Source organism: Nycticebus coucang, chromosome 9 (genome assembly GCF_027406575.1).
Source record: "Nycticebus coucang isolate mNycCou1 chromosome 9, mNycCou1.pri, whole genome shotgun sequence".
Taxonomy (NCBI): Eukaryota; Metazoa; Chordata; class Mammalia; order Primates; family Lorisidae; genus Nycticebus; species Nycticebus coucang.
Genome location: NC_069788.1, coordinates 13194391 through 13222128, shown reverse-complemented (window position 1 = coordinate 13222128; position 27738 = coordinate 13194391). Strand labels below are relative to the sequence as shown.

General features: G+C 38.8%; 1 long non-coding RNA gene across 2 annotated transcripts; it reads right to left on the bottom strand.

Moving 5' to 3' along the window:
• Nucleotides 1-307: 307 nt before the first annotated feature.
• On the bottom strand, nucleotides 308-27394 carry LOC128593355 (uncharacterized). Of its 2 annotated transcripts, none has more exons than XR_008382335.1 (3): nucleotides 27300-27394; nucleotides 16084-16282; nucleotides 308-7331 (listed from the first exon to the last, which is right to left on the bottom strand). It is a non-coding gene; the product is annotated as an uncharacterized LOC128593355 (long non-coding RNA). The 2 variants fall into 2 exon arrangements; XR_008382336.1 differs by having other exon boundaries at nucleotides 16139-16282.
• Between the last annotated feature and the right edge of the window lie 344 nt (nucleotides 27395-27738).

Below are 27738 nucleotides of genomic sequence, written 5' to 3'. Positions count from 1 at the left end.
GAATTTTTAATGCCACCTGCTTCATATCACATGTTGTGTGTTGTCTCTCCTGCTCTACATTTGCAGCGGCAGAGTCCTAGAAGATTACCACGCCGATGGTATGCCTTTAGAAATATGATTTTACTGCTCTGAAGTTTACATGAATCGTCTCAGCGGCGCAACGTAACTTTTATATGAATCTTAGTGGCACTCATGTTGTACATATTTCAATAAGTATTGTATGGAACATTCTCTCATTTTTAGTTCCCATAATGTGCCAATTTTTGCTTTGTACTGTTTCATGAAGTGAGTGTTAAGATTTTAGGAAATTAATCTGATTTTGCATTTCAATTTCTACTTTACATGTAAGAAACACAGGGCCCCTCTTACGCGGTGCTTGGTCTAGCAGTGTTCCCATAGAGCTCAATGAACAGTTTTACAGGGTGGAGGAAAATAGATTGTCAAATTAGACGGAATTGTAGGAATGCAGTTAGTTTAATTCAAACCATCTTACCAATTTGCCATTCATAATAAAGTGTTCAGACCAGGCCACTTTCTAAATATGAAATATTAAACATTTGTGACCAGAAATTAAAATACTAATAAACAGTTACCAGATACTAAAATAAATGATTATCTGAAGTACTTAGAAATTATAATATTAGAGTCCTTAAAAGTAAAAACATTTCATTTAACAATTTAACTTTTAGAATATGATTTTTTTTGAGGACAGTTTATTGAGTTATATAGTTGTTACACATAGTAAAATCTACCTATAATATGTACATATGTATGAAGATTTAATTAAGAGTTTTATTTTTTTCAACAACTCTTTTTATTCATTATTATTTCCAGACCTTCTTTTGTCTTTATTTCAATTGCATTCTTTTTTTTAAATAGGCAACTAATATTTATAAGTAAAAATAGAAGATAATTTCAAAAAACAGATCATGCCAAATCTTATAGACAATAGAAAAAGAAGAAATATTCAAATTCATTATACTTCATCTGGATGTACCTGATATTAAAATTGGAAAAAATATATTATTATAAAGGGAAATTACAAACATATTTCACTTATAAATGAGGATGCAATATCCTAAACAACATATTAACAGGTTGAATCAAAAATTATTGTTCAAATAATGTACTTTGGTCAAAATTAAATCCAACTTATGTGAGAATTAGTCACTACTTTCTTTTTTTGTTTTCCTTTCCTTATTATTCTTAAGTAGCGGCTTTGATTAGTGTATACTATTTAATTTGAGAATATTTAGTCTCCAGGGGAAAGCTGCCTGGCTTTCATATTAAATAGTGGCCTTTTTCCACAATGGTGTTTTAAAATGTATAGTCACATGTTAACAATATGTTCCTAAATTTAATCTTTAAATAAGAAAGAATCAGTGGAGGACAAGTCAGAGGTGTCATTCCTTTTTGAAGATAAAAATCGAGTGTCCAGAATTTTTTTCTATCAAGAATAATTTGTACATTTAATAGTTTTTTAAATAAGATCTATAGATATGTATTTATGTGTGTCTTATATATGAAAAAATTCCATGACTTTGACTCCAGTGTTTTATATTTTTACAAACTACCATATGCTTGCACAAATTTACCAAGAAGCTGTTCTAAAAAATGCAGTAAAGCATGACCAAATAGCTAGAAAGATTATTGACTCTTTGCAAATATATAGTGCTTATTGTTGTACCGTGGAGTGCAAGGATAATAAATATTGGCTATTGGTAAAATACTAACTTGCATTTAATGGCAGATAGATGTTATATCACTTGATTAGTCTAGTGCATTTCTAATATTTTGTGCTTTCCTATATCAAAGGAGATAATATATGTGAAAATATTTTGGAATCCTGTACGGTGATATATAATTATAAGATATATTTCTGTAGAGTAGAGAAAAAGTTTATAACATTAAAAATTGTGCCATGATACATTTTCATGCTCAATCTCATAAGAAATTCAAAAGAATCGTGATACCAGTGAGAATTTATTTTGCTTTCTCTAAATCAAGTCTAGTTGTCGGTTCAAAAATTATGTTGTATAGTTTTATTTGTTTTATTTTGAATTTAGGTTTAGAGACTGCTTGTTTCCATCTTCAAGGAAAAAATAAAATATATGACTCAGGAGTTACTAGGGAAGCTCTAAGACTTTTTGCAAAGTATTGAAAATATATGCATATGAAAATGCCATAATGCTTACCATAGTCATTATGTTTCATATTTTGTTTTTAAAAATTACCTACCCTGCTTCTAGCTTTTAGATTTTAATACAAGTGAGAGTATGATGTGATGAAAAAAGGAAAAATAATATAGTGTTACACGTGAGTTAGTCTTTGAAAAATCATTTTAGTAAATAAACTTCAACATCGACTGTTCAAAAGTGGGTTAACTAAGAGAGAATATTTGTTTATAAGTTTATTAATCTGCTGAGTAACTAAATCAAGATTTTTTTTTTTTAAATGTAATAGAGGCTCTTAAAAAAGCTTTATTTTCTAACCTAAGAAAAGAAGGATATTCTTGACCTTGCTTGGCTATAATTGCATGTGTAGGTCTCCAATGTCTATTTGGGATTGAGAGGAGATCCCTTGTTGTAGGAATATTTTTGAAGATTTCTATTTAGTTTCTCACTTACAAAATTTCACTTTTCTCTTTCTGGGTATATGTGTTAAATATAGGTAGGCTGCTGTTAGACATGCTGGAGTCATTTCAAATGTAGGTGCAGTTGTAGAGATAGGTGGCCTGAGTCAACGTAAGGGCTAGAAAACGAGGACTATACAAGCATCTATTGGTTGCTTTCAGCTCTGAATTCTGCACTGTTTATTACAGGAACAGATTTGTCTGGGCCATCTCTAGGGTGACAGTGAGTACTTGCCTGCTTCTCCCACGTTCTGGTTGTCCAACCCACCCAGCAGACTGTGTTCAGGGACAGACTGTGTTTTTAGAAATCCCTTATTACTGAAACTAAAAGTAATATAGTTATAAATATGAATGCCTGGAGGTGTCCAGATGTGCCTTAATGAATGCAAATGGTTTTCATTCAGAAGTTTACATTTTTAATCCAGTGTAAAATCTTGTCATAAGGAACTTTCTAAACTGTGAATGTCACTTCTTTTAATGTAATTTACTTTGGTGCTTTATCATTTTGGAGAAATTTGCTGTTTGGGACAATAGCATCAATTCATAAAGAAGTGTGTTCAGTATTCAACCACGTTTTATATTTGCCAAGAAGGGTTAAGAGTAAGGAAGATGAACTATGTTGTTTGTTACGTCTATTCGTACCTTTTCTTAGTTTCTCTGCATGCTATAATTTTCATTTTAAACATTGCTTAGTTACCACATGGAATATTTGTCTGTGTTTTACTTCTGCTTCTGCAGAAAATGGACTTATATTAGAGAAATTATTAAAAGTTAAATTCCAGTAGAAGGTTAGAGGAATCTGAAATTAATTTTTAAAATCTTTTGTGCCGTATCTTATTAGAAACATTTAAAAAGCACTGTTCCTAGCCGGGCGTTGTGGCAGGCGCCTGTAGTCCCAGCTACTCGGGAGGCTGAGGCAAGAGAATCGCTTAAGCCCAGGAGTTGGAGGTTGCTGTGAGCTGTGTGAGACCACGGCACTCTACCGAGGGCCATAAAGTGAGACTCTGTCTCTACAAAAAAAAAAAAAAAAAAAGCACTGTTCCTGCTTTTTTCCTAGATTAGAGAAAGTGTTCTTTGTCATCTTTTTTCTGTTGTGACATTTACTGTTCTAGTTAACTGTGGGAAATAACCTCTTAATGTGTTTGTTTTCTTGAATTAAAACTTTCATGTGGAGAATACAACTAAGTGTTCTGTGTTATGGTCCAAACTCTGGCTAGATGTAGAGTTCAGGGAAGGAGAGGTGAGTAAGAATCAGCGTGGGTGCCTTGGAGAAGTGGAGCAGGCCTCCATCCCTGCACTGGCGTCATGGGTCCTTAGAAACTCCTGTGGTTGATGAGGTTGTTGGGCCCTGTGACCTCTGACTTCTGGGGAATGTTGGCCACTGTGGACTCCATACACGATTTTGATGAGTACCAATTCTCATAAAATATCTGCTATAATTTATTTGCCACCATTTTGTAGTTGTTTAGGTAACTGTGAACAATTGGGCACTTGCTATGGAAATAATAGTTGTATCTTTATACCGTTCTTGGGAAACATATTGGAATACTAATTTCTCCCTTTGTTCCCAAAAAGGGGCAAAACAATTTGTTTTTGCCAAAAAATGTTTTAGGTTGTTCATTCATAGCTATATATATATATTCTTGTTAGAAAATGATTCAGAGAAAAGGCAATAATGCCCACTTGTTATGCTAGGAGTTGTCTTTTTTCCCGAGAGAACCTTATGGAAAAATACTTAAGCTATGAAGTTTACTTATCATATTTTCATTTTTTTAATTACAAAGGAGTTTGTATGACAGTTTACATTAACTGGGGATATTAGGTATATAAGCTTTGGCCCTAAGAAATGTTTAAGTGCTGCACTCATGGGTCAGATGAACTTTTTTCAGTGCTAACAGATTTAGTTTCATGTGAAGAAAGTGAAAACACAAATGAAAGAAAAGATTAGAAACAGTACTAAGGAACTCACCACAAAATAATGACGTGATCAATGACAAGTTTATGCAGGTGCCAGAATTATTGGAAGCAGGTGAAAGATGATCTTGAACAGCTGAGTGGTGAGGATGTGCTTTAAAACTCAGCTCTATATTTGCGCCAAGGAGATCAGGTATTGGCTTGGAAACAGATCTCAACAATACTCTCATTCGAACCATGAATTCTACCTACTCCACATTGAAGCCTTCCAGGAACCTGATGGAAGTAATCGAGTGACCAAGACACCAAGTTCAACTCTTTTTGCCCGTGTGTAGCCACAGGTTGTGGCTTTACTACAAGAAGTTGAATGGAGGGACTGGTTACAGATAAGAGAAGGATGCTGTCTCCCACACTGTCAGGGGCTGACACATACCAAATGTGTGGCATTACATTTGAGAGAAATGAGAGCGAAATCTTAGGTCCTTTGATACCCGTTCTCTGCCCACCTTTGTAAAAGGGGGCTTTTATTTGGTTCCCAAATAAGAGATCTGCTTTTGTTAGTTTTCCCTAAAAAGATAGATGGAAGACTGGGTCTAGTCACTATTGCAATTTGAAAGCTATTGTGCCCTTTGTATTTTAAATAGTTCCAGAAAATGGGTATGATTGTTACAAAGATGGGTGCTTTACTTATCACATAAGCTCTGACCCTCTGGTGGCCCGTGGGCATTCTCCGTGTTCTGTATTCAACCGCAGTACGAATTGCAGAATGCCACGCATGTTTGTTAGTACCAATACCATGTGTATGTGGTAGAAGTTGTAACCAGTTTCTGGATCTGTATGGTACTATAAAATGCTTATTTTATAATTCTGTAACTTTATGGCAGTGTTTTGCCAAAATGTAAAGGAGCAATAGTTTCTGTTGCTTACTGCTGTATTTTAACATTGTTTCTAATGTAATAGAGTTAAGAGTTCCTTTAAAGTGATTATTTTTTAATATTCATAACTATTGCTGAATATACATCCTGTAAAACTAATAAAAGCCACTTCAAATTAGGCAACATTTTAGCATTGTGCAAGAGTACATTATGGTGATTTTTCTCCATTAAAATATTTTTAAAGAGCTAGAAAAAGTGACTTGCTGTTTTCCTCTGATTAAATATGTATTTATTTATGACTAGCATATGAACTTGCCGTTCTTTCCTTTTATCCTAAAAAGCAAATATTTTATTGTGAAGGATGCAATCCTATTTATCTATGAAGATATTTTTATTGTTAGATTTTACAGAGCGGATCACATGTGTAAATACCTGGATGTGTAGCGTTCTCACTTTTTTATTTCTCTGAAATGCCGTTTTAAAGGTATATTTCATATAGCTGAATGAATATGAATAGCTAATGGAGATTATGTTTTTTTTAACCTAAGCAGGTTAATATTTTTTAAGAAGTATCAAATTTTTTTATTAAGAAAAATTCACTGGGGAGATACCAGTGGGGAGATCACACTAAGACTCACAGGACAATGTGGGCAAAAATGAGGAAAAGTATATTTGGCCTTGGCTGCATTCAATATAGTCAGGAAAAAGGGATGAAAGAGGTCAGGATCAATTGTAGTAAGAGAGTGAAGTCACATTGTGTATAAATGAGAAACGGATAGAAGATAACAGCTTACTCGGTGATCACGGTTTTAACTGCAGACTTTTGGAGGAATGTGAACAGCAGTTATTGTCCTAAGGGAAGAAGGACACATTCTGGTAATGGAAAATAGAAGGATGTTCTTTTCCCCACAGATTGAATGTCTGAAAGCAATGTAAATTCTGAGAAAATGGAGGATAGTGAAAAGTACAGGACTGAGCCTGCATTTCTGCAAGAATGTTAAGTTCTACTATGGAAGAGATTTCGGTGAAAAGATTATTATAACGTTTTTCTTACTTCCAGTCCCAAATGGATGCAAAGCAGGCAAGCTGGAGTTTCAGAGATGGAAGGAAATCCCAGTCTGGATAAAAGTGATGATAGGCCCTTTTGGCTTCTTCTGGGTGACTGTAGGCTTTGGTGATGATGACAGCGAATTGTCCGACTAATACAGGAAACATGTAGGGATTACCTCCATGAATATGTAGGATTAATTGGAAGATTAAAGATTAAAATAGCATACTAAAAAGGCAGATTAGAGAGTCAGTACGGAGTTCACTTTACTCAGGGAGACCGGATTTGTTAATTTTGCTACAATTGTTAGCATTCTTCTATTCTTATAACTTTATGGCATACTAATCACTGCCAACCAATATACAAATATTTTCCTCTCAAATGATGTATAAGATGTTTTTGCTGAGATTGGAATAGCTAGTTTTATTTACTCTCAGCTTTGGAAAAGGAAGAGGTTAGAAGAAGGAATAAACAGAGAAGTGGTCGACGAGGTGAACCAAATAAAATCTGACAACTCACCTTTCAATGTGGAGATTGTTTGACATCTTTAAATGGATGATTTAACTGTTGTGGGGAAGAGAAGTTCAAAGAAAAAAGCCCTAAAGAGGGAAAAAGTAGGGCAAAGAGATATTTTATTTATTGGGGAAAGAGCTGGTTTTGAAGCCATATGGACTTGGGTACAAATAGCATCATGATCAATTATAATTGGCTGTGTGGCCTCGGGCAAGTCGTGCAGATTCTCAGGGTCTCTGGTCTGTCATTGGTAATAATACCTATTTCATGAGTTTCTTGGAAGGATTAGAGAGTGTGTAGGTGAAATGGCAGGAACACATTGCAGACACTCAAGCAACTGGCCAGTATCCTAGAAAAAAATAAGGAGATGTTTAGTCGCAACAGGTATTGTGTGGTATTTATCTCAGTGGAAACCAATACAATCTAATCTATTTTGACCAGGTTTATAGATCAAAACAAATATTGTAAGTTGTAATTTTAATGTAGTTTTTACTAAGAAGCCACTAACTATAGAAATGATGATTTTATATTACATATACTGATATTGACAAGAGAGAAAATTTCCCACATTGTGTATGTAATGAATCTACCAAACAACCCTTTATTACTTCCTTAATATTTGAAAAGGTTCCTACTCTGCCAAGAAAAGAGCTGGAGGATGAGGCTGAGGCGAAGCCTTTCTATCAGAATTGTTTTATTACACTATAAGTTTGATTCTTATCAAAAGCAGGGAATTTTAATTTCTGACCCTCCAAATAGCTGTTTACTGCATCTCTTATTGGGAAGCCGCTTGAAAGTTAACACTGTTTAAAAATGTGTCTGTAATTAGTTCTGTAAACATGGTGACCTAATTGCCATTGTGTCTTATAGTCAGAACTAACAGGATAAATAATATTGTGCTAAATAAATATTCATCTTTCAAAATTCTAAGTGGAAGGCACCTTCATACTGGGACATTAAAACGGGGTCACTAGATGTCTTGAGTCATCATCTCCTTCAGCCCTGTAACCCCCGAGAATGCCATTAAGGTACTATACACAAGATGTGAAATAAATTCTCATCTGTTTGGAAAGAAATTGAACATTTTCATTTCCTTCGAGAAACAAAAATCTAGCATTCATTTCAACCAGTTCCCTCCCAATTTGTCTGTTTCAACGTTCGGAAATGGGATGTGAAATTACAGACTTTTTACTTGGCAGTGAGTGTGCCTCCTAACTTTATAGAGTGACACTGAGGCCTGGAGCGGTGATGTGACTTTCCTCCCACCAAAAGCTGCAGATTCAAAGATTTGAGGTGGTGTTGCTTCAATTGCCCAGGGAGTTTTCCTCATAAAGTATTCTCCCAAGCCAATTTCTTCAAGTGTTTCTTTTCCAAGAATCTTTATAGTTTCATGTCTTAAGTTTAAATCTTTTATCCAGTGAGAGTCAATTTTTGTTAATGATGAAAGATGTGGGTCCAGTTTCAGTCTTCTACAAGTTGCCAGCCAGTTCTCCCAGCACCATATGTTAAATAGGAATCTTTCCCCCAATTTATATTTTAGATAGGCTTATCAAAGATCAAATGATGATAAGTGTCTGGGTTCATCTCTTGGTTCTCAATTCTGTTCCATACATCTACCTCTCTATTTTTGTGCCAGTACCATGCTTTTTTGATCACTATAGATTTATAGTATAGTTTGAAGTCTGGTAGTGTGATTCCTTCTGATTTGTTTTTATTTCTGAGTAATGTCTTGGCTATTCGAGTTTTTTTCTGGTTCCATATAAAACAAAGTACCATTTTTTCCAGATCTTTAAAGTATGATGGTGGTGCTTTGATAGGGATTGCATTAAATTTGTAAATTGCTTTGGATAATATGGACGTTTTAACAATGTTGATTCTTCCCAGCCATGAGTATGGTATGTTTTTCCATTTGTTAACATCTTCAGCTATTTCTTTTCTCAGAGTTTCATAATTCTCTTTATAGAGATCTTTCATGTCCTTTGTTAGGTAAATTCTCAAATATTTCATCTTGGAACAACTATAAAGGGAATAGAGTCCTTGACTGTTTTTTCAGCTTGACTGTTATTGGTACATAAAAGCTACTGATCTGTGAGTATTGATTTTGTATCTGGAGACGCTACTGTATTCCTTGATCACTTCTAAGAGTTTGTGGTTGAGTCCCTGGGGTTTTCCAGGTATAAAATCATATCATCTGTGAAGAGTGAAAGTTTGATCTCCTCTGACCCTATTTGTATACCCTTGATCACCTTCTCTTGCCTGATTACGATGGGTAAGATTTCCATTAAAATGTTAAAAAACAGTGGAGACAATGGGCAACCTTGCCTGGTTCCTGATCTGGAACCAGGAAATGTTTTCAATTTTACTCCATTCAATATGATATTGGCTGTGGGTTTGCTGTAGATGGCCTCTATCAGTTTAAGAAAAGTCCCTTCTATACCTATTTTCTTAAGTGTTCTGATCATGAAAGGATGCTGGATATTGTCAAAAGCTTTTTGTGCATTTATTGAGAGAATCATATGGTCTTTGTCTTTTAGTTTGTTTATGTGATGTATTGTGTTTATAGATTTAGGTATGTTGAACCAACCTAGAGACCCTGGGATAAAACCCACTTGGTCATGGTGTATAATTCGTTTGGTATGTTGCTGGATTCTGTTTGCTAAGATCTTACTGAATATTTTTGCATCTATGTTCATTAAAGATATTCGTCTATAATTTTCTTTTCTTGTTGGGTCTTTTCCTGGTTTGGGGATCAGAGTGACATTTGCTTCATAGAATGTGTTGGGAAGATACATGGTCTATGTATTTATGACTTAATAAAAATAAATAAAATTTTAAAAACTCAAAGATTTGAGGTGGAATTCCAGCCACGGGGTGGCTCTCTACACAGTGGGTTTACTGTGTGTGGTCCCTTCTAACTCAGTGGACACCCTTTAATAATTAGAATTGACTTGGGAGTTTCAGCTGGACAGTGGCTGACCTGTGTTGTACCCATCTAGAACCGGAGTCTTCCCGAAGGAGGTTTTCTCGCTATTTAGTGTATTTGCCACCAAGTGCTCACGGGTACTAGGCACTACAATAGTTCAAACATTTCTGTTTGGGAGACAAACCACGGGGACTCTGAAAATGGTCTTTGAGTGTGATCATCCCTGACAGTGTGCCCTCCTACCCATGGTGGATCTTACAGACTCTACCCGGGGACAACATGGGGCCTGCTGTACTGCTCTAATTCTGACATTTGTGATCTTTATCGAATGGCATTGCTGTATCCCCAAACTGAACACTAGGCAGCTATTCCTGACTTTATATCCAATCTGATAACAAATTCTGTTGCTGTTACTCCTTGAATTTGTCTCCAATCCCCAGAACTTCATTATCACCTGCACTACCTCCATACCTTGATTGCACAAGACTCCTAACTCTTCCTTCTGCTGCCAGGGAGAATCCAGCCTTCGCAAAATGCCATGGTGTATCTTTGTATCCTAGGTGCCTAACACAGGGCCCATAATAAATACTTACTACAGTCATTGAATTATAAAAAACGTTCAACAGTAATATCTTGAAACAAGACATGTAAGTGAATAGGCAAATATTTATGATCCATTTTTGAAATAAGTTGTCTTCCTCAAGAAAAGCAGCCTTCAGAATAAATTGTATGACCGTACAGAGTTTATATTGAAGCATTTCATAAGTATTTTGTGTTTTGTATTTTACAAACCCAGATCATAGTTTCTTCCTGGTTTCCAGGGTCAGTTAGCAACAAGTCGCATCAACATTTAACAGCAGCTTTGATTTGCATGGTTAAAAAAAGGAAAAAGGAAGCACATGGTCTCACTTTTCCTGGATGGCTTGAAATTTTAAATAAAATGAAATAATTTTAAAATCCTATTCAGTAGACCAGCAAAGTACCTGTTTCAGTGCCTAGCTGAGCATTACAGGCGCGGAAATAAACAAGTGTGAAATGAAACAAAAGTCTCTCTGTAAGAAAACCATTTGGAGCACTTGGGAGAATAAAGACAATTCCCAGGGAAGTTGATGGCAAAGTTAAATTTTTCCCTCTGTTTTTACAATTTAGACAGAAATTCTGATTGATTGCAAAGGCTATATTTTAAGGTATAGGTTTTATCCCTTAATATTTAATTTTCAAATTATACTACTTCATTGATTTCGGTTTGTTTTTTTTCCCCCTGCATGTTGACAACAAAATTGAAACTAAAAACTCACTGATTTACTTAAGGTTTCCTTAAATGGGAACCCTAGAGAAGTTACAGGATGGAAATAAATGATCATTCAAATTCCTTTAACCTTCCTCAGCATGAGTGTTTTAATAAAAACTTACAAAACACTTGAGCTTAACTTGAAAAGGGTGTTTTCTCATTTTGTTTGTCCTTCTTTAGCTTATAGTAATAAACTCAAGTTATAAAACAATCGTGGGATCACAAAATCATTTGTACTAAACTCTGATATATAAAGATATATAGTTTATCGGGTCTTTTTCATGACCTCTATCCTTGCCCCACTGATTGTTGGGGGACATTTTAGACTTGCCAAAAGGAGCTACTTCTATCATTTTATGCTTATATTTCTCCTTTTGGTTTAAACATCTAGACCAGGCATCCTCAAACTGCGGCCCGCGGGCCACATGAAGCAGTGTGAATTTTATTTGTTCCCGTTTTGTTTTTTACTTCAAAATAAGATATGTGCAGTGTGCATAGGAATTTGTTCATAGTTTTTTTTTAAACTATAGTCCTGCCCTCCAACGGTCTGAGGGACAGTGAATTGGCCCCCTGTTTACAAAGTTTGAGGATGCCTGATCTAGATTATTCAAAATTTGAAGCAGGGGCTGGGAGCAGTGGCTCATGTGCGTAATATTAGCACTCTGGGAGGCCAAGGTAGATGGACTGCTTGAGCTCAGGAGTTCAAGACCAGCCTGAGCAAGAGCAAGATCCTATCTCTACTGAAAATAGAAAAGCTGGTGGGGCACTGTGGCAGGCACCTGTAGTCTCAGCTACGCAGGAAGCTGAGGCAAGAAGATTGCTTAAGCCTCAGAGTTTGAGGGTTTTGTGAGCTATGATAATGCCACTGAACTCTACCCAGGGCCACAGAATGAGACTCTAAAAAAAAAAATACCAAGAAAAGTCAAAATTTGAATCAGAGAAGGTATAATGCCTCTTTTGAATGACTCTATTTCTTTCAGTAAATTACAAATTAGGTAGATTTTATATACCTCTTCCCTCCATCTTTTCTTGCCCAAGATGGTTTCTATGGTGCATGGAGGAGGTTACATTGAATATTTGTGGCAGCAGAGAACAGGTGAAAAGATCTGTGTAGATGCTCTCTACTGGCAACTGTGAAGTGGCTTGGCTGGGCCGCTCCCTCAATTGATACCTGCTAAAGTTCAGTTGGTCTCATCTGACTATTTGGGCTTAAGCCTAATGGTGCCCATGGTGGAGCCAACAGCCTTCAGCCTTGAAGTTCCATCATTTAGACTCCAAGCTTCTGTAGGGCTATGGGCAATGTGGGAGGCATCTGTATGATAAAGAGGGATTTGGCTCTGTAATCTCAATCATAGTTTCTTGATTTGGCTATGTGAGCTTGTAACTAATACTCTATAAACTCAGTTTCATTGTAAAGTGGGACTAATAACACCTTGCAGAGGCCCAAAGGGTATAGAAATACAATTATCATAATTGTAATTAGCAATATTAGCTAATAATAATTAGCAATTATTATTGTTGTTAACATGTCTTAAATATTTGTGGTTTCTGAGTGTTCCCTTAAAGCCTCAGACCAAAAGACAAGAGGAAAGAGAGAAGAAAGGGAAGAAAAAAAAAGAAACATAGAGCCAGGTATCTAGATAATATTTTAGAGTGCTCTTTGACTCTTGTTTAGAGTTTATTTCCTGATTAGGTAACATCTAATCTTTATCTAATTTGATTGGTATGAGAAAATATTGAGACTATAAATAAAAGAAACATTATGTAAGTTAACATGTTATTCTTGCATTTATAATACAATTATTTCAGGAATATTGAGTAATCTATTTTTCAAATTAAGGAAAATCTATAAAATACCCATTTGGGGATTTGGTGAGAGAACTAATATGATATTTAATGGTTCAGAAAGTTAGTTTCCTCTTTATCATCAATATTTTTGTGTGGAAAGCAAAAAGATCAGTTAGTTAGATTTCCCAAAGGTGTTTTCAAGAGAATTTTGTCCATCTAGGAAAAACTTTGCTGATAAAACATTTTTCTCTACTCTTAATCTTTAGGACTCCTACAAGTACACTGTAATTGCACAAATGCTATAGCTGATTCAAACTAAAGTGCATGTATGGGAATTACGCTGAAAGAAATGTCCAGCCTTAGAAAAATATTTTCATAATGCTCATTAGTATGATAAATCAGATAATTTTTAAGTAGTAAGTGTATATAGACTAGTAGATTAAATAATCCATGAAACAGCTGCTTTCAGTTTAAAAAACCTAATTTTGGTAAGTAGCTTCATAGTTGACACCAGGGAGACTTGTTCACTTACACAGACTCCCTTATATGTGTTTGTATTGACACACTTTCAGGTTGGGGTTGAGTGAGATTTCAACTAGAGATACACTATTTTTCTAGTATGGTGGGAAATTCTCTTCTAATTGGAAATGTTTCCAGTTAGGAAGCTCTCCTCCCCAGTTTTAATCTCTCATCCACTACTATGAATTTGAAGGAATTGTTATTTTAGGAATTAAACTAGTAAAACTGACAAATAATCAGTAAGATTACTTTCTGCAATAGTTATTTCTTAAGACAGTTTGTCTGAAGTACTTAGGGATAAATTTAACAATATATATGCTGGATCTGTACACTGAAAACCATTAAAGATTGTAGGACAAATTTTAAAAGACTATTTGTTAGAGTGGCATGGTAGTTGCTGGTATAATCGAAAAGAACAAGTAAAGTTTTAAGCAAGAAAAAAGAAGTTTATTAACAACTTGCACAGCAAGCCGGGCCCCATCCTGGTGACCGAGGGCTCCATGGAAAGTGAAGTTGGGGTTTTATACACAATTTTGAGGAGTAACAGCTGCTTCTTGGACATCTTCCAGGGTCTTAATTAACTGTATTCTCAAAACAGTCCACCTGCAGCTCAGTGCCCATAGTTCAGTGAGTAGGGTGCCAGCCACATACACTGGAGCTGGCAGGTTCAAGCCTGGCCCACGCCCGCTAAACAACAATGACAACTCCAACCAAAATAGCCGGGCATTGTGGTGGGTTTTGATTAAAAAAAAAAAAAAAAAAAAGAATCAGAAGCACACTATCTTCCCACTCAAAATAAAAAATAAAAAATATAGAGCCCAGAAGATCCATCTAGCTTGGAATAAGTGTGAAAAACCTAGAGAGGGCAGCAGTTCCCTCTATACTCTCAGTAAGAGGAGCTTGCTCCTGCATCCTTTCCAGAGTTGGTTTCACCACTTTTCATAGCTTAAAAAAAGGTTAAAAAGCCTCATGAACATCCAATTAAGCAGTCACGCTTTCTAATCAGTTATTTTTCTGTCACATCAATTTCAAGTATTTTTTCTGTCACCTTAAGTGTTTTACTTACTGCTTCATCATTTTTTTTTTTATTGTGGCATCTCTAAAATAAATGCAACTGGGTCATGTCCAATGCAGGAAAAATATTCCCGTATTTGTTCCCTAATGATAATCATCTCTTCCACATGTGCCTTGTTATCTCAGCTTTCTGACAAGTTTCTAACTAAACTCTCTACCCCCAATCCATTTGCCATGGGAATAATCCTTCTAAGGGACTTTCCTTGATTCAATCACTTCCCTTCTCAGAAATCTTCAGTCACTTTGCTTACCAAATAAACATCAGATTCATTAGTTTCCAGGTCTGGTTCCATGCTATCTTTCCTAACTAACTGCCTGCTGTGCCCTGTGAAGGACACATGTTCTAGCTGTCACTCCTCGAGTGTCTCCGTTCCTGCCTCCACCTTCTCTCCTCTTACCCACCTTCCAGACCAGTTTGCACGCCCCTCATCCACCATCATTCACAACAGACACAATTCCATTTACCTAAGCATTTTCCCTTTTCCTTGTGGTTAGTCCTGTATTAGATTAAATTCTTAGAAGGCTGGTGCTCAGTCTCTGACTTCTTTGTTTCTCCTACAGAATGGCCTGGAATCTTGCAGGGAAAGTGCCCAATTTCAGTGAATTCGTGAAATGAATCGTGCCGGTTCATGTGGTTGAGAAGAGAAAGAGTGAAGAACACAATCTCTATTCTTCATTCCTTGCTCTGTTACTTTCTCCATCCTGGGTGTTGGGGCATCTCCCACAGGACTTTGAATTGCCTCTAGGAGGAGGATGGGCAGAGCACATTGCTCTAGATCAGCGGTTCTCAACCTGTGGGTCACGACCCCTTTTTAACAATGAAAATACATTGCGGCATTAGGAAAGCTGAGAACCACTGCTCTAGAGTCTACATGTTTAAAATTGAATCAAAGAAGGTAGTAAAACCAGCTGCCAGGGATCATTCTAACAGAAAGACAGCTTAGATGCTTTTTCTACTTCTAATCTTCTGTGGTAGTAGAGCAAATGGACTGTAAAGTTCCCTACGGAAATTCTGACTACTCATTAGATCTTTCTGTATACATTTTTCCCCCTTTCAAATGGAAGCTTGTTGCAGGCTTATATTTGCAGGCATTTTTTCTATGTGGTCACTACTTTATAAATGGGCTTCAAACCTTCTTTGTGTGTTGAGGAATGTTTTTGTGAAATAAAATTTTGGACAATACTTCTGGAAAGCATTAGCCCCCATCTGCATTTATCAAGCCACACTTACTAGGCCACTCTTTAACCCTGTGATGCGCTTGGAGAAGAGCCACGTGCCTTCTTGACTAGCTTGCTATGATGGTGCATGTTCCAGTAAAACCCAATCTTTCCTTGTGCTGGCTTACCACCCAGTGTAGCTGTTATATCTGCCCCTTTCTTGCACCAAGTTATATGTCAGTGCTCCATCTGGTAGGCAAAACTATGAAGTACATTGTCTTGGTTGTAGCAGATGTGCATTTCTGGGGTGGACAAAATGTGACCATTTGCTTATGGCATGACACTTACGTGGTTTTATGCTACTTTTAGTGTTAGTTGAAGCAGATGGACAAAGTAAACACACCATGTGGTGGAAGCTGTTGACTGTCCTCCAAAATTCACTCTCCTTTTGTTTCTGTGATGAAGTTGTATCTGGAGTCAGGGTTGCTCAGCCAGAGACTCATTTCTCAGCCTCCTTCCAGCCACATGGAGACTTGTGACTGTGTCACTGCAGTGGGATGAGAGGGAAGCAGTAAGTGCAGTTCCCAGGCGCGGGCCTCGTCATATTGGCTGTATGCTCATTTCTTTTCACAAGCTGGAACTTAAATATGGCCCCAACCCAACTCCTGTTGCTCAACAAAGTCAATACTTAAGAGCAGGGTTGTGCAAACTTTCTGGAAAGATCCAATAGTAAATGTTTTCAACTTTGGGACCATTCAAATCTCTGCCTTGAGCTGAGAAAGCAACCAAAGATGGTGCATAAACAAATGGGCATGGCTGCATTCCAATAAAATATTATGTACAAAACAGGCCAGATTTGGTCCCTGGACCTACAGTTTCCTAATTCCAGGGTGAAGAAACTATGGACAGAAGCTGGGTGCCTACATGACTACACCGAGCAGTACTGTACCAGCCACTCACTTCAGCTTGCTTATGAGTGAGAGAGACTGACTTCATCTGGGGCTCTCTTTGTTTAGCAGTTTGGCCTTTCCCCTAACCAGTACTCACAACAGGCGTTGTTACCCTCCCTTAAATTCAACTTCACTTTTGAAAGCAGGAAGATTTAGCTGGGCTCCAGCCCTTGAGATTGACTCTTCACTGAGTCTTACTTCTCCCTAGAAGGCTCTCAGTCATTCCTTCCATTTTAGTTTTCTCAGTAGCCATCTATTTATTTAAGTTATTATCTTACCCTTTCTTAAAACAAACACAGGTATTCCCAGGGACTTTGTGACAAGGTCTTTGCAACTCTCTGTAGCTGCTTAGGGAACAGAGTAGCATCTAGATACAATATGTGAAGGAAGTGAAATTTTTTTTGTGTGTGTGTGTGGTTTTTGGCCGGGGCTAGGTTTGACCCTACCACCTCTGGCATATGGGACCGGCGCCCTACTCCTTGAGCCACAGGCGCCGCCTGGAAGTGAAATTTTTATTTGGAGGTTTTTGTTCCTCCTCTGTCCAAAGTCATTTTTCTCTCCTTGGAAGTCTCTTCTATTGTACTGGTCTTTTAACAATGGTTTTTCCTAGATGTAAATTAAATTGATACCTCATAGCACTTAATATGTCCTTCTTTATTTCTTGTTCTTTTTTTTTTGGGGGGGGGGGGTGTTTTTCTCTTTCCAGTTATAAATTTTAGGACCTTTATAGAAAATTTGGAAAATATAGAGAAATAGAAAAGTTATGCATGTATGCAATTCCCAAACACAACGTAGCAAACAATTCTGTTGTATTTTCTTTCTAGTTTTGGCTGGTATTTGGATATAGTTTAAGAAAACTCTTCAAAATCCAAAGGGGTGAGATTCAATAATTAAAGCTAATGGAATTGGTGACTGATCAAGCACAGTCTGCCTAAAGGTCAGGGAGAGTTTGGTGGAGGGGGTGATATTTCAGTTTAATCTTAGAATATAAAAAGCATTTTGAAGTACAAAGAAAAAAGAAAAAAAAATTCTATGATAAAAGAAAAACATGGAGGCATTGAAGTGTATATGTGTATGAATAATTTAATGCTCAGCTCTGGTCCTGAGGAATCTATTAAAATTTTGTGCTCTGGTTTTCTTGTTTATGCATTGGGAATAGTCATATGTCTTTTACCATGTCAGAAAACAGAATTTTTAAAGATAGCCCATTTTAAGTACTTAGAACTCTTCAGAGAAAAGGCATCCCCAAATTAGCATAATTGAGGAATTAGATGCTTTTCACACCTACCTATTATGATTTTATTCATTATAGTAAGTTGAAATAATTCTTCTAGTCCTTTCCATGAAAATTTTTATAAGAAAAAAAGGTATCTGATGTTTTTAAGAAACATTTGTTTTACCATTTAGACTTTTATTCAGAAGGAAAAGTTGTGGGAAAAATCATCCTTCTTCTAGGTTAATGACAGTGACATTAATATTTTTTGTTGTTTCTGGATGTTACTCACTGAGATATTTGTTCTTAATGCTTTAAAAAGTGAATTTTCAATTTCATTCATTATTAATTTGGCTGTCTCAGAATCATGTGATGGAATAGTCAATCACCACTCTTCAGTGCCATTAAAACATGTTGGGGATCAGCCACAAACTATACCATGAGTTCTTTCCCAATTACTGGAGGGACAAAAGGATGAGGGGAAAATAAAGATAAAAGACACAAGAAGAAAGTTTTAAAGCTAGCTGGGGGACTTTCCACCTCCGAGCATGAGGGCCCATGATAAGCCCCTAGCTCCAGGCTAGCTCTGTTTTTATTACACACATCACTGTTTTAATCGTCAGTCTAATGCTGGAAGATTAAACCTTTACATCATGGTTCTTGATGGGCTTGCATTTTCTTTTCTTTCTTTCTCTTTCTTTTCCTTCCTTCCTTCCTTCCTTCCTTCCTTCCTTCCTTCCTTCCTTCCTTCCTTCCTTCCCTTCCCTTCCCTTCCCTTCCCTTCCCTTCCCTTCCCTTCCCTGCCCTGCCCTGCCCTGCCCTGCCCTGCCCTTCCCTTTCTTTCCTTTTTTTTTTCAGATAGAGCCTCAAACTGTCACCCTGGGTAGACTGCCATGGCATCACAGCTCAGAGCAACCTCCAACTCCTGGACTCAAGGGATTCTCCTGCCTCCACCTCCCAAGTAGCTGGGACTACAGGAGTCCGCCACAATGCCTGGCTATTTTTTGGTTGCAGCTGTCATTGTTGTTTGGCAGGCCGGGCTGAATTGGAACCCACCAGCTCAGGTGTATGTAGCTGGTACCTTAGCCGCTTGAGCCACAGGTGCTGAGCCTGGGCTTGCATTTTCTAACCAAACTATTTCTTTAACTACAGACCGATTTACCTCTTAGTATTATTCTAAGTTATTAATGATCTTAACACAAATGGAGCATGGGACAGGGAACACAGTCTAGGAGCAGGATGTCAAAGCAGACCCCACTCAGACCACATACCCAAATCACAGGAGTGGTGATTAAGCCCCCGGGAAGCCTTATGGGCAGATGAGCTGGAGCTTCTGCCAATACCAAAATGTCAGAAGAAAGAAGACATTTTCCTCCCTATCTACCTGAGAGATTTTTTTCTCTCTTAACAAGGTTTAGGCACCTGCCTTGTCTCCGGCCCTGCATCATCAACTGCCCAAACACACCCACTCTCCCTGAGAGGGCACCTGCCTGCAGGGAGCCTTGTCCCTCAGTGACCTCCGGGCCACGTCGTGCTGGGGGAGGGTGAATATCCAGCAAGAAAGTCTGCTTGAAAATGCCAGGCTTCAGGCTGGCCCACTTTGCAACAGATTTTGGGTTTCTCTGATCTACTTCTTTCCTGTCTCTTTCCCCTTTTGCCCATCATCTCCAATCATTTTCTCAATTCCTAACCTACTTACAATAAACAACTGAAAATTAGTTTTGAGCTTATTAAATCATTCTTTGTACAATGCAAGCACATCAAGATATGACTCTTAAGTATCCAAATGACCACAGTGTGTGAAGGAGTAAGGCGCCGGTCTCATATCCTGAGGTGGTGGGTTCAAACCCAGCCCTGGCCAAAAATTGCAAAAAAAAAAAGTAAATATTTCAGTTGCAGACACTTGGGAATAGTTCAGAGTATCTGTAAACATGATAGCAGTAACACTTTAGACATTTCTGTTATTCAGGTTTTAAAAACGCAATCTAAACAGCAAGGCAAGAAAGAGAACATTGTGACAAGTAATCTGCTTAACTCCATACCTGGATATGTTAGAATTTTACCCCTCCTAATCTCAACTTCCTCATGTTTTATATGATGAGCATTATAACCTTCGGTTAGGTAACATGTCAATACAATTGTACAGGATCACGTTCACAGTTAAGATCATCTTCTAATGTTCACACGGACTGAATTGAAATCTACTAACATAGTTCTAAACGGCAGTGATTTCCATTGTCATTTTTCAAGATGAGTTTTATAAAATGCATTTTCAATTTTAATAATTGTTAATTTAACTGATCAAGAAATGGTTTACTTCTCAAAAGGAACTCTAACTCAAGTATGAAAGATGTAGTAAATAAACTCAGCTGTGCGAAATATTTCCGGGTTCTTACTAATTTGTGATAAAATTAAACAAACTCTGACTCCCACCTTACCAGGTGGCCGGGAAACCCAATTTCAGTCAGTTTTGGGTTTGCTGATTCTCCCAGGATTATATCCATATTTAGGAAGTCACATGGTGTGGGATCAAGAAAAAGGTCTCTAGCTGTTGGGTCATTGTGGTCCCAGATACATACCATAGTTGAATTCTAAGATCTGGGGTTCTGGCTCAGTGCCTGTAGCTCAGCGGCCAGGGCGCCAGCCACATACAAAGGAGCTGGCAGTTTCAAACCCAGCCCTGGCCTGCCAAACAACAAGGACAATTATAACCAAAAAAATAGCCAAGTGTTGTGGCGGACACTTATAGTCCCAGCTGTTTGGGGGGGCTGAGGCAAGAGAATCATTTGAGCCAAGAGTTTGAGGTTGCTGTGAGCTGTGACGCTACAGCACTCTACTGAGGGTGACAGACTGAGATTGTGTCTCAAAAGAAGGATTTGGGCTTTTTTAGAGTTTCAGGGTTCTCTGCACCATAAAAGAGGGGGTATGGGGCTTTTTGCTGAGGTGGCCAACATCTAGCATCTCGAATTCCTAGGTACACTGCAGAGGCACCTGCTGCTTCCCTCGGAGGTCTTACTACATTTTCTCAGGGACACTGTGCACACTAGTACACCTTGTTGGCGTGAGGGGCTTTAGAGCCATCATGCACTGTGCACATGAGGCCTTGTGCCCTGGCGTGAGCTGATGCATCTTCCCCTGGATGAAGGCACCATCTGTTCATCACGCCGAATGCACCCTGCGCTACCTCTGCACAGAGTGGACACTTTTCAGCGGCTGCAGTCTCCATAGATAGACTAGCTGTGACTAGCCACCTTCTGGCACTGCCACAGGGCACAGCACAAGTTACTGCCACCTGCAGAGCCCTCAGATTCCTTGACTCTTCCTGCAGCAAGAAAAGGGAATCTCCTCTCTTGGCATCATTAATCCCCAAAGGCTCTGTGGTCTGTCCTGTTCCAGGACTCCCAGAAAAATCTCCTTTGAGGATTTAGGATTTCATAAAAGAGTGAAAAAGTCACTTGGCCCTAGGTGGTTTTGTTCTCTGCCTGGCCAAGATACCCACAGGAAGGGGTTACGGGGCACTTGCTGCCGGCTCTGAAGAGCAGACAGATGGACACACACAGTGCGGCACACACACAAGATCTCCAAATCTCCCACTGCCCAAGAGCTAGCAGGAGCCCTCCGGTGTGAGGGTCAGGGTTTGTTCTCACTTCTACCTCTAGGGGGGAAGAACCATTGTTTTGGCCAGACCATCATGTGGAGGCAAGGAATGCTGTCCAGGGTGGGAAACAGTTGTACACAAAGGATAAAAGAAAGGAATGTAGATAGAAGGAGGAGAGAAGCCCCAGCTTGAAAGAGAGAGGAGAAGAGGGAAGGGAAGCCTGAGGAGGGAGACGGGCACCTGAGGTGACAGTCGTGTGTTGGGGAGAGCTGCAGCAGGCGAGAGTGTCCAGGAAACCCTGTGTGTCTCGCCCTCCCACCACCTTCTCCTCAAGAGACTTTAAGTAAAGACCCATGTGGCTTTTCTAGGCTTTTTGGGGGGATGAGATTTGTACTTTTTAAGCTGTGTCCCTGTGCTGAGATTGTCCTCCCGGTGGCCTGCTGTAGTTGGAGCATATGGTCTGTGTCGTCACCAAAGGGTGTGCTGTAATTTGCAGACTGTGTGCCAAGGAGGAAAGGACAGCTTTAGGGACTTTCACTTACAAGGAAGTCAAGGATGAACGGATACATTCTTGTGAGATGGCTACATTTTTTTCAAAAAGTGGAAAATAACCACTATTGCTCAGGATGCAGTGGAATGGAACTGCTCATTTGCTGACCATGGGCTGTAAGTTGGTGTTGGTATAACCACTTTGGAAAACTGTATGACAGTAGCTGCCGACGCAGAAGATGCATGTACCCTGTGGTTGGCAGTTAACCCCTAGGGGGACGCTCACCGAAAGATGTGAGCTATTCATAGTATCTTCAAACTGCCCACCAGGAGCAGAATTCAAAAGTAAATCACAGTATATTCAAGAATGGAATTCTCTATTGTGATGATCACGAGGCATCCACAACTATCCCTGGAAATAGAGCTGGTGCTCACAGACAGAACGTTGAATGAAAGGAATCGGATGCAAAAGTTCTATGCTCTATCACCCTCTGCATGTAGAGCATAAATACAGCTGAAACATACTAAGGGGGTCAGAGGTTGGCACAGTGGTTACCCTTGTAGAGGAGTTAGTGGTAGAAAGGAAGTACAAAGGAGGTTTCTGGAATGTTGACAAATGTTTGGTTTCCTTATCTGGCTGATGGTTACAGAGGTATGTTTAGTCTGTGAAAATACAGCCAGCTCTATAGTTGTTATGTGTGCACTTCGTGGTATGTATATCACACTTCAATAAAAAGTAAAAACTAAAAAATTGAGTTCTTTCTGAGATAATATACCTCAGCTGTCACACTTGATATACTAGCTTTTTTTTTTTTTAATAAAGCCACCATTCTCTCACAAAAATACTGAGTAGGATTAGAATTAAGTAAATCACCATGTTCCCACCAAAGCCTGATACAAAGAACTAAAAAATATCATTGGTTGAAGGAAGAACTTGAGCAATGGAATTATCTGTCCTTAAATATTTCAACACCACGTATTACTTAACATTTTTGTTTCACCACAGCAATGCAAAGATTAAAAACAAAGACACACCCAGATCATGTTATAAATGGCAAATCTAGCCTGCCATATGGTAGCATTCAATAAGTAGAGCTATTTTTAATTCTAAGGCCTGTAACTGTGTGGTCCAAGCAGTAGGGCACATGTTTCAGACAGTACATCTGGTAAAGTCTGATTGCTGTTGCACACCTGTATAGGAGGGCCTGGCCCAAATGCAATTCCCCTGTGTCTTAGGACTCCAGGGGTGGTTTGCTGAAATGAGTTTGATGTTAAGGAGTTCAGATGCACAGCTAATGTTGGCTGACATTTATCAGTATTTTCTCTGTGTCAGGTACTGTATTCAGCAGAGCTGATTGTAGGGACAGGGGAAGTTGGTACAAATTACCAGGATCTAGTGGTATGGAAGGAGGCCTGGGCATGTTGTGATATTGTACATCAATGCAAATCCTAGATAAAGTTGATTTTTTTTTTTTTAGTTGGATGACCCTGTTGAAGAGGTCTTTATACTCCTTTTGTTTGTTTCCCAATCTTTGAAATAGGTAGCATTGTATTTTAAAGAGGAGAAAACAGAATTACAAAAAGGTTAAATAATTTGCTCAGTGTTATACAGGTAATCAGGAACCTTGTCAGAATTTGAACCCAGAAGCTACAGCATTAGCAATTAAACTGTACTCTCTGAATAAGGGTTTCTTGTTTATGTCAGCAAAGTCCAAACAGAACAGAGAATGATGGGCAGGCCACAGCACAGAAGCAGAAGGCCCAGGGTCCAGATGTTAGAGACTAATCCAGATAGCAAATGATGTATAGATCAACGGGTCTCGGAAATCTCTGGTAAACGTTTTGTCAGAAGTTTTCAAATATAATTCAAGTTTATGTAAAAGTCTAAAATAAATTTCTTACAAGCCAAAAATATTTTCTATCGTGGTCAACTTGATAAATATGAATATCATATGATTACTTTAAGTTATTCTACTTTATTATATAATTAAGTTATTATACCTTATTTAAGTATTCCGAGATAATATGCTTCAGTTGCCATAAAGTATTCTTTCCTCCATCAACCCAGCATTTAAAATACATTTCTTTCATATTAGTGAGATTTTATGTGCCTGCTAAGTACCATGTGGAAATAATCAAGTCCCATTATGAACCCCAAACCAATTCAACACCAATTTTAAAGCAGTTTATCCACTCAGCATCAGCAGTGAGGCACTTTTTACCTTATAGTTTTAACATTCAAAATCTTTTTATTTTAATTTTGAGCCTACTTCATTGCTGTAAGTTAATTATGACTGGAGGTTCTTGACCATGCTGTGTGCCCCTGGGACCCAGCGCTGTCTGCACCGGATGACCAGCTGTGTACGGCCTTGGAAGATGTCTGGGAGGGAGGCTTAGTGTCTCCCAATGGAGGACTGACTAGCTTTCTCTGTTCTCCTAAGACTGCCATGGACTTTTGCAGATCACTCAGGCTTAGGACTTATTTCACTTATCTAGAGAGCTCCCGCAAATTCTCTGCTCTCCTTACTCTCTTACAGAGCCTCGAGCCAGGAGTATCTGTTTCCTTGGCCACCTGTGTTGAGACTGGCCTTATGGCAAGCTCCAGCTTACTTTCTGCCCCTGGCCCTGAGCTCAGGTGAAAGGGAGGCAGAATCCAGGCAAAGGGACACTGATAAAGGGAAATCAGAAAGCGGTCTAAGGCATCAAGGACTGAGTAAGGGCAGACCCCAAATAACCTGAGAAGTTGGGTATTACTCAAAGAATAGACAGCAAAGATCAAAATGTGGGGCACCTAAGACCAGAGAGACCCAGATTTTCTCTTGAAAAAAGGGCTCAGTCATTTCATATCTTGTTGTTGGAGCAACTAACCTGCTCACCTCACAGCAGGGGAAGGCGTGCTTGCACTTGACTCTGACCTATGGCTCTGCAAGGTCAGGTGCCCTGTTCCCTTTGTTAAGTTTGAACAGCCCTGTCATCATTTATGAAGCTTTTTACCAGCATTGTCACTGTGAGTCTCTTTTCATTTTCTATAGTCCCCAGCCCGGAGCCAGTTCCTGTTTGCTGACAATGTTCTCTGTGACTTCACCCCTCTGGACACCTGCCCTAAGCTCTGTCTGCCCCAGCCAGCTGGCCTTCCATGTTATGTGAACACCATTCTCCCCAGAATCCAGGCCTACCTCACTCTGGCCTGGTATTTTATAAACTAGGTCTCCTTTTGAAATCCAAAAATGTCACAAAAGGACAATAGAGAAAGAAACTTTCCAAGTACTTGGAATTAGCACAGGTGGATTTTTTTTAAGAATCACATTTTCTAGATAAAGAAAGAGTAGCTTATTTTTCCCCCATTATCAAGGTAACTTATGATCTTGGTGTTGAAGAATGCCAGGGAAGGTGATACTGTGCTAGACAGCGCACATTCCCCCAGGCCTGAGGGCAGTTGGTAAACAAGACAGACAGTGGTTCTGCTGGCTGGATCGTAGATTCCAATGAAGCAAATAGGCCATAAGCAATTAAATCAATGAGAGATCCTACACAGTAAGAAGTCATTTGAAAAAATCACAGAGCACTAAGGATCAAAGAGCGACGGTGTGGCGTCTAGTAAGGAAAAGGGGTTAGTGCAGCCTGAGAAGGCAGGATGTGGAACGGAACCTGAATGATGAGAAGGGGAGAGTGACGCAGAGACCGGGAGGAAGATCTTGGAAAAGGAGGCACCAAGATCTGGAGGCAGGAATGACTTGATCTATTTGAAGACCAGACAGAAGGGCAGCCTGTGTGCTGGAGGTCAGCGACAGGAGCTGGGGACGAGGATTAGAGGAGGAGAGAGGAAGGGCAGACACAAGCAGGGCGGCCGGAGCTTGTAGGCAGTCGCAATCAGTCCCACGTTTAGTCTCAGGGCAATGGGGAGCCTTTGGAGGGTTCAAGCAGGGAGTAACGTGATGCAATTCCTGCTATAAAAGGTCACTTGGCTGCAGGGTGGATGCTGGATTATATGAGGTGAGGAGTGGAACCATGAGAGGTTATTTCTGTAACTCAGGCAGGAGATGACGGTAGCTTCGATGTTAGTGGTAGAGGCAGAAGAAAAGAGAAAGAAGGCCACGTTTTGGTGGGAGAGCTGATGGGAGCTGTGATGGATGAGAGGATGAGGGAAAGATATAGCTAGAGCAAAAATCAAGGTTGAGCAACTAGGTGAGTAATGATAATATTTACTGAGACAAAAAAGGCTTCATTTACTTCTTACACTGGCCCTTGGAGGTTGGGTCTACCATCCCACCTCACCTTACTACCCTTCTGTCTACCCTAACCTGTATCTATGTGTATCTGTATATCTAATCTGTGTCTAACCTGTCTTACTCCTATAAGCAGAGGGTGCCAGAAATGTACTCACATTTTAAGAAAGGAAAACCCTGTATTAAAAATGCAATGCTGAAATCAGATGTGACTTCTGCAATTATAACAGTTGCTGAAGGCGCGATGCCTCACACTTGTAATCCTAACACTCTGGTAGGCCTAGGTGGGTGGATCACTTGAGCTCAGGAGTTTGGAGACCAGCCTGAGCAAGAGCAAGGTCCCATCTCTGAAAAAAATAGCTGGGCATTGTGGTGGGTGCCTGTAATCCCAGCTACTTGGGAAGCTGAGGGAGGAGGATCTCTTGAGCTCAAGAGTTTGAGGTTGCTGTGAGCTGTGACACCACAGCTTTCTACTGAGGGTGACAAAGTGAGACTCTGTCTTAAAAAAAAAAAAAGTTGCTCAAACATGACTTGTATTCATCTTTTGTCATCAGAATCTATTCAGTATTATAATTTTAATACAGTTTTTTTACTTCTTAAAATGCATATACATTTTTGGCACCTCTGTACATTATAACACAGAAAGGAAAATTAAACCTTAGGGCTAGAGGGCAATCTGGCCAAGGACACAAAATTAGAGTGTGGTGAGCAGAAGTCGAGGCTGTTCTGCTGAGTCCAGGATCTGTACCCTAATCTCTAAGAGGACCTTCTGCTTACCAGCCACCAGCTACCACTGTGAACATTTGTACTACTTTCTTTCAGCTATAGGATATATTTCTGTAATTTCAAACATCTGTGATGTGTAATTTTATAAATTATATTTTCTCATCGGCTGTTATGAGTATTATTAAGCACTCCTTATAACCTCATCTTCCACGCAAACTATCTTCCTGCAAATGTTTCTTTTCAAGAGACTAAGACTTTGAGTAACAATGTGTGAGAAGAGGTAGGTAAATGGACTAATAAAGTTTCCACAGTGGACGAATAGATAAAGAAAATATACATATACGTGATGGAATATTACTTACCCATTAGAAAGGGCGAAATCCTATCACTTGTGACAACGTGGATGGAACTGGAGGACGTTATGTTAAGTGAAATAAGCCGGAGACAGAGAGACAAATATCGCGTGTTTCACTCCGTATGTGGGGTTAGGAAGAAAATGGAACTTCTGGAGATGAGAGTGGAATGATGGTTATTGAGTGGGGAAGAAGAGGTAAAGAGGGGATGGTTAATGGGTACAAAAACACAGACAGAAGGGTTTAGTAGACTAACAGGATGACTATAGTCAACAATAATTTATTGTATATTTCAAAATAATTAAAAAGTGACACTGGAATGTTCTTAACAAAAATGACAAATTCTTGAGATGATAGATACCCCAATTACCCTAATTTGATCATAACACATTGTATGTTTGTATCTAATCATCACATGCATCCCATAAATATATATAACCATTATGTA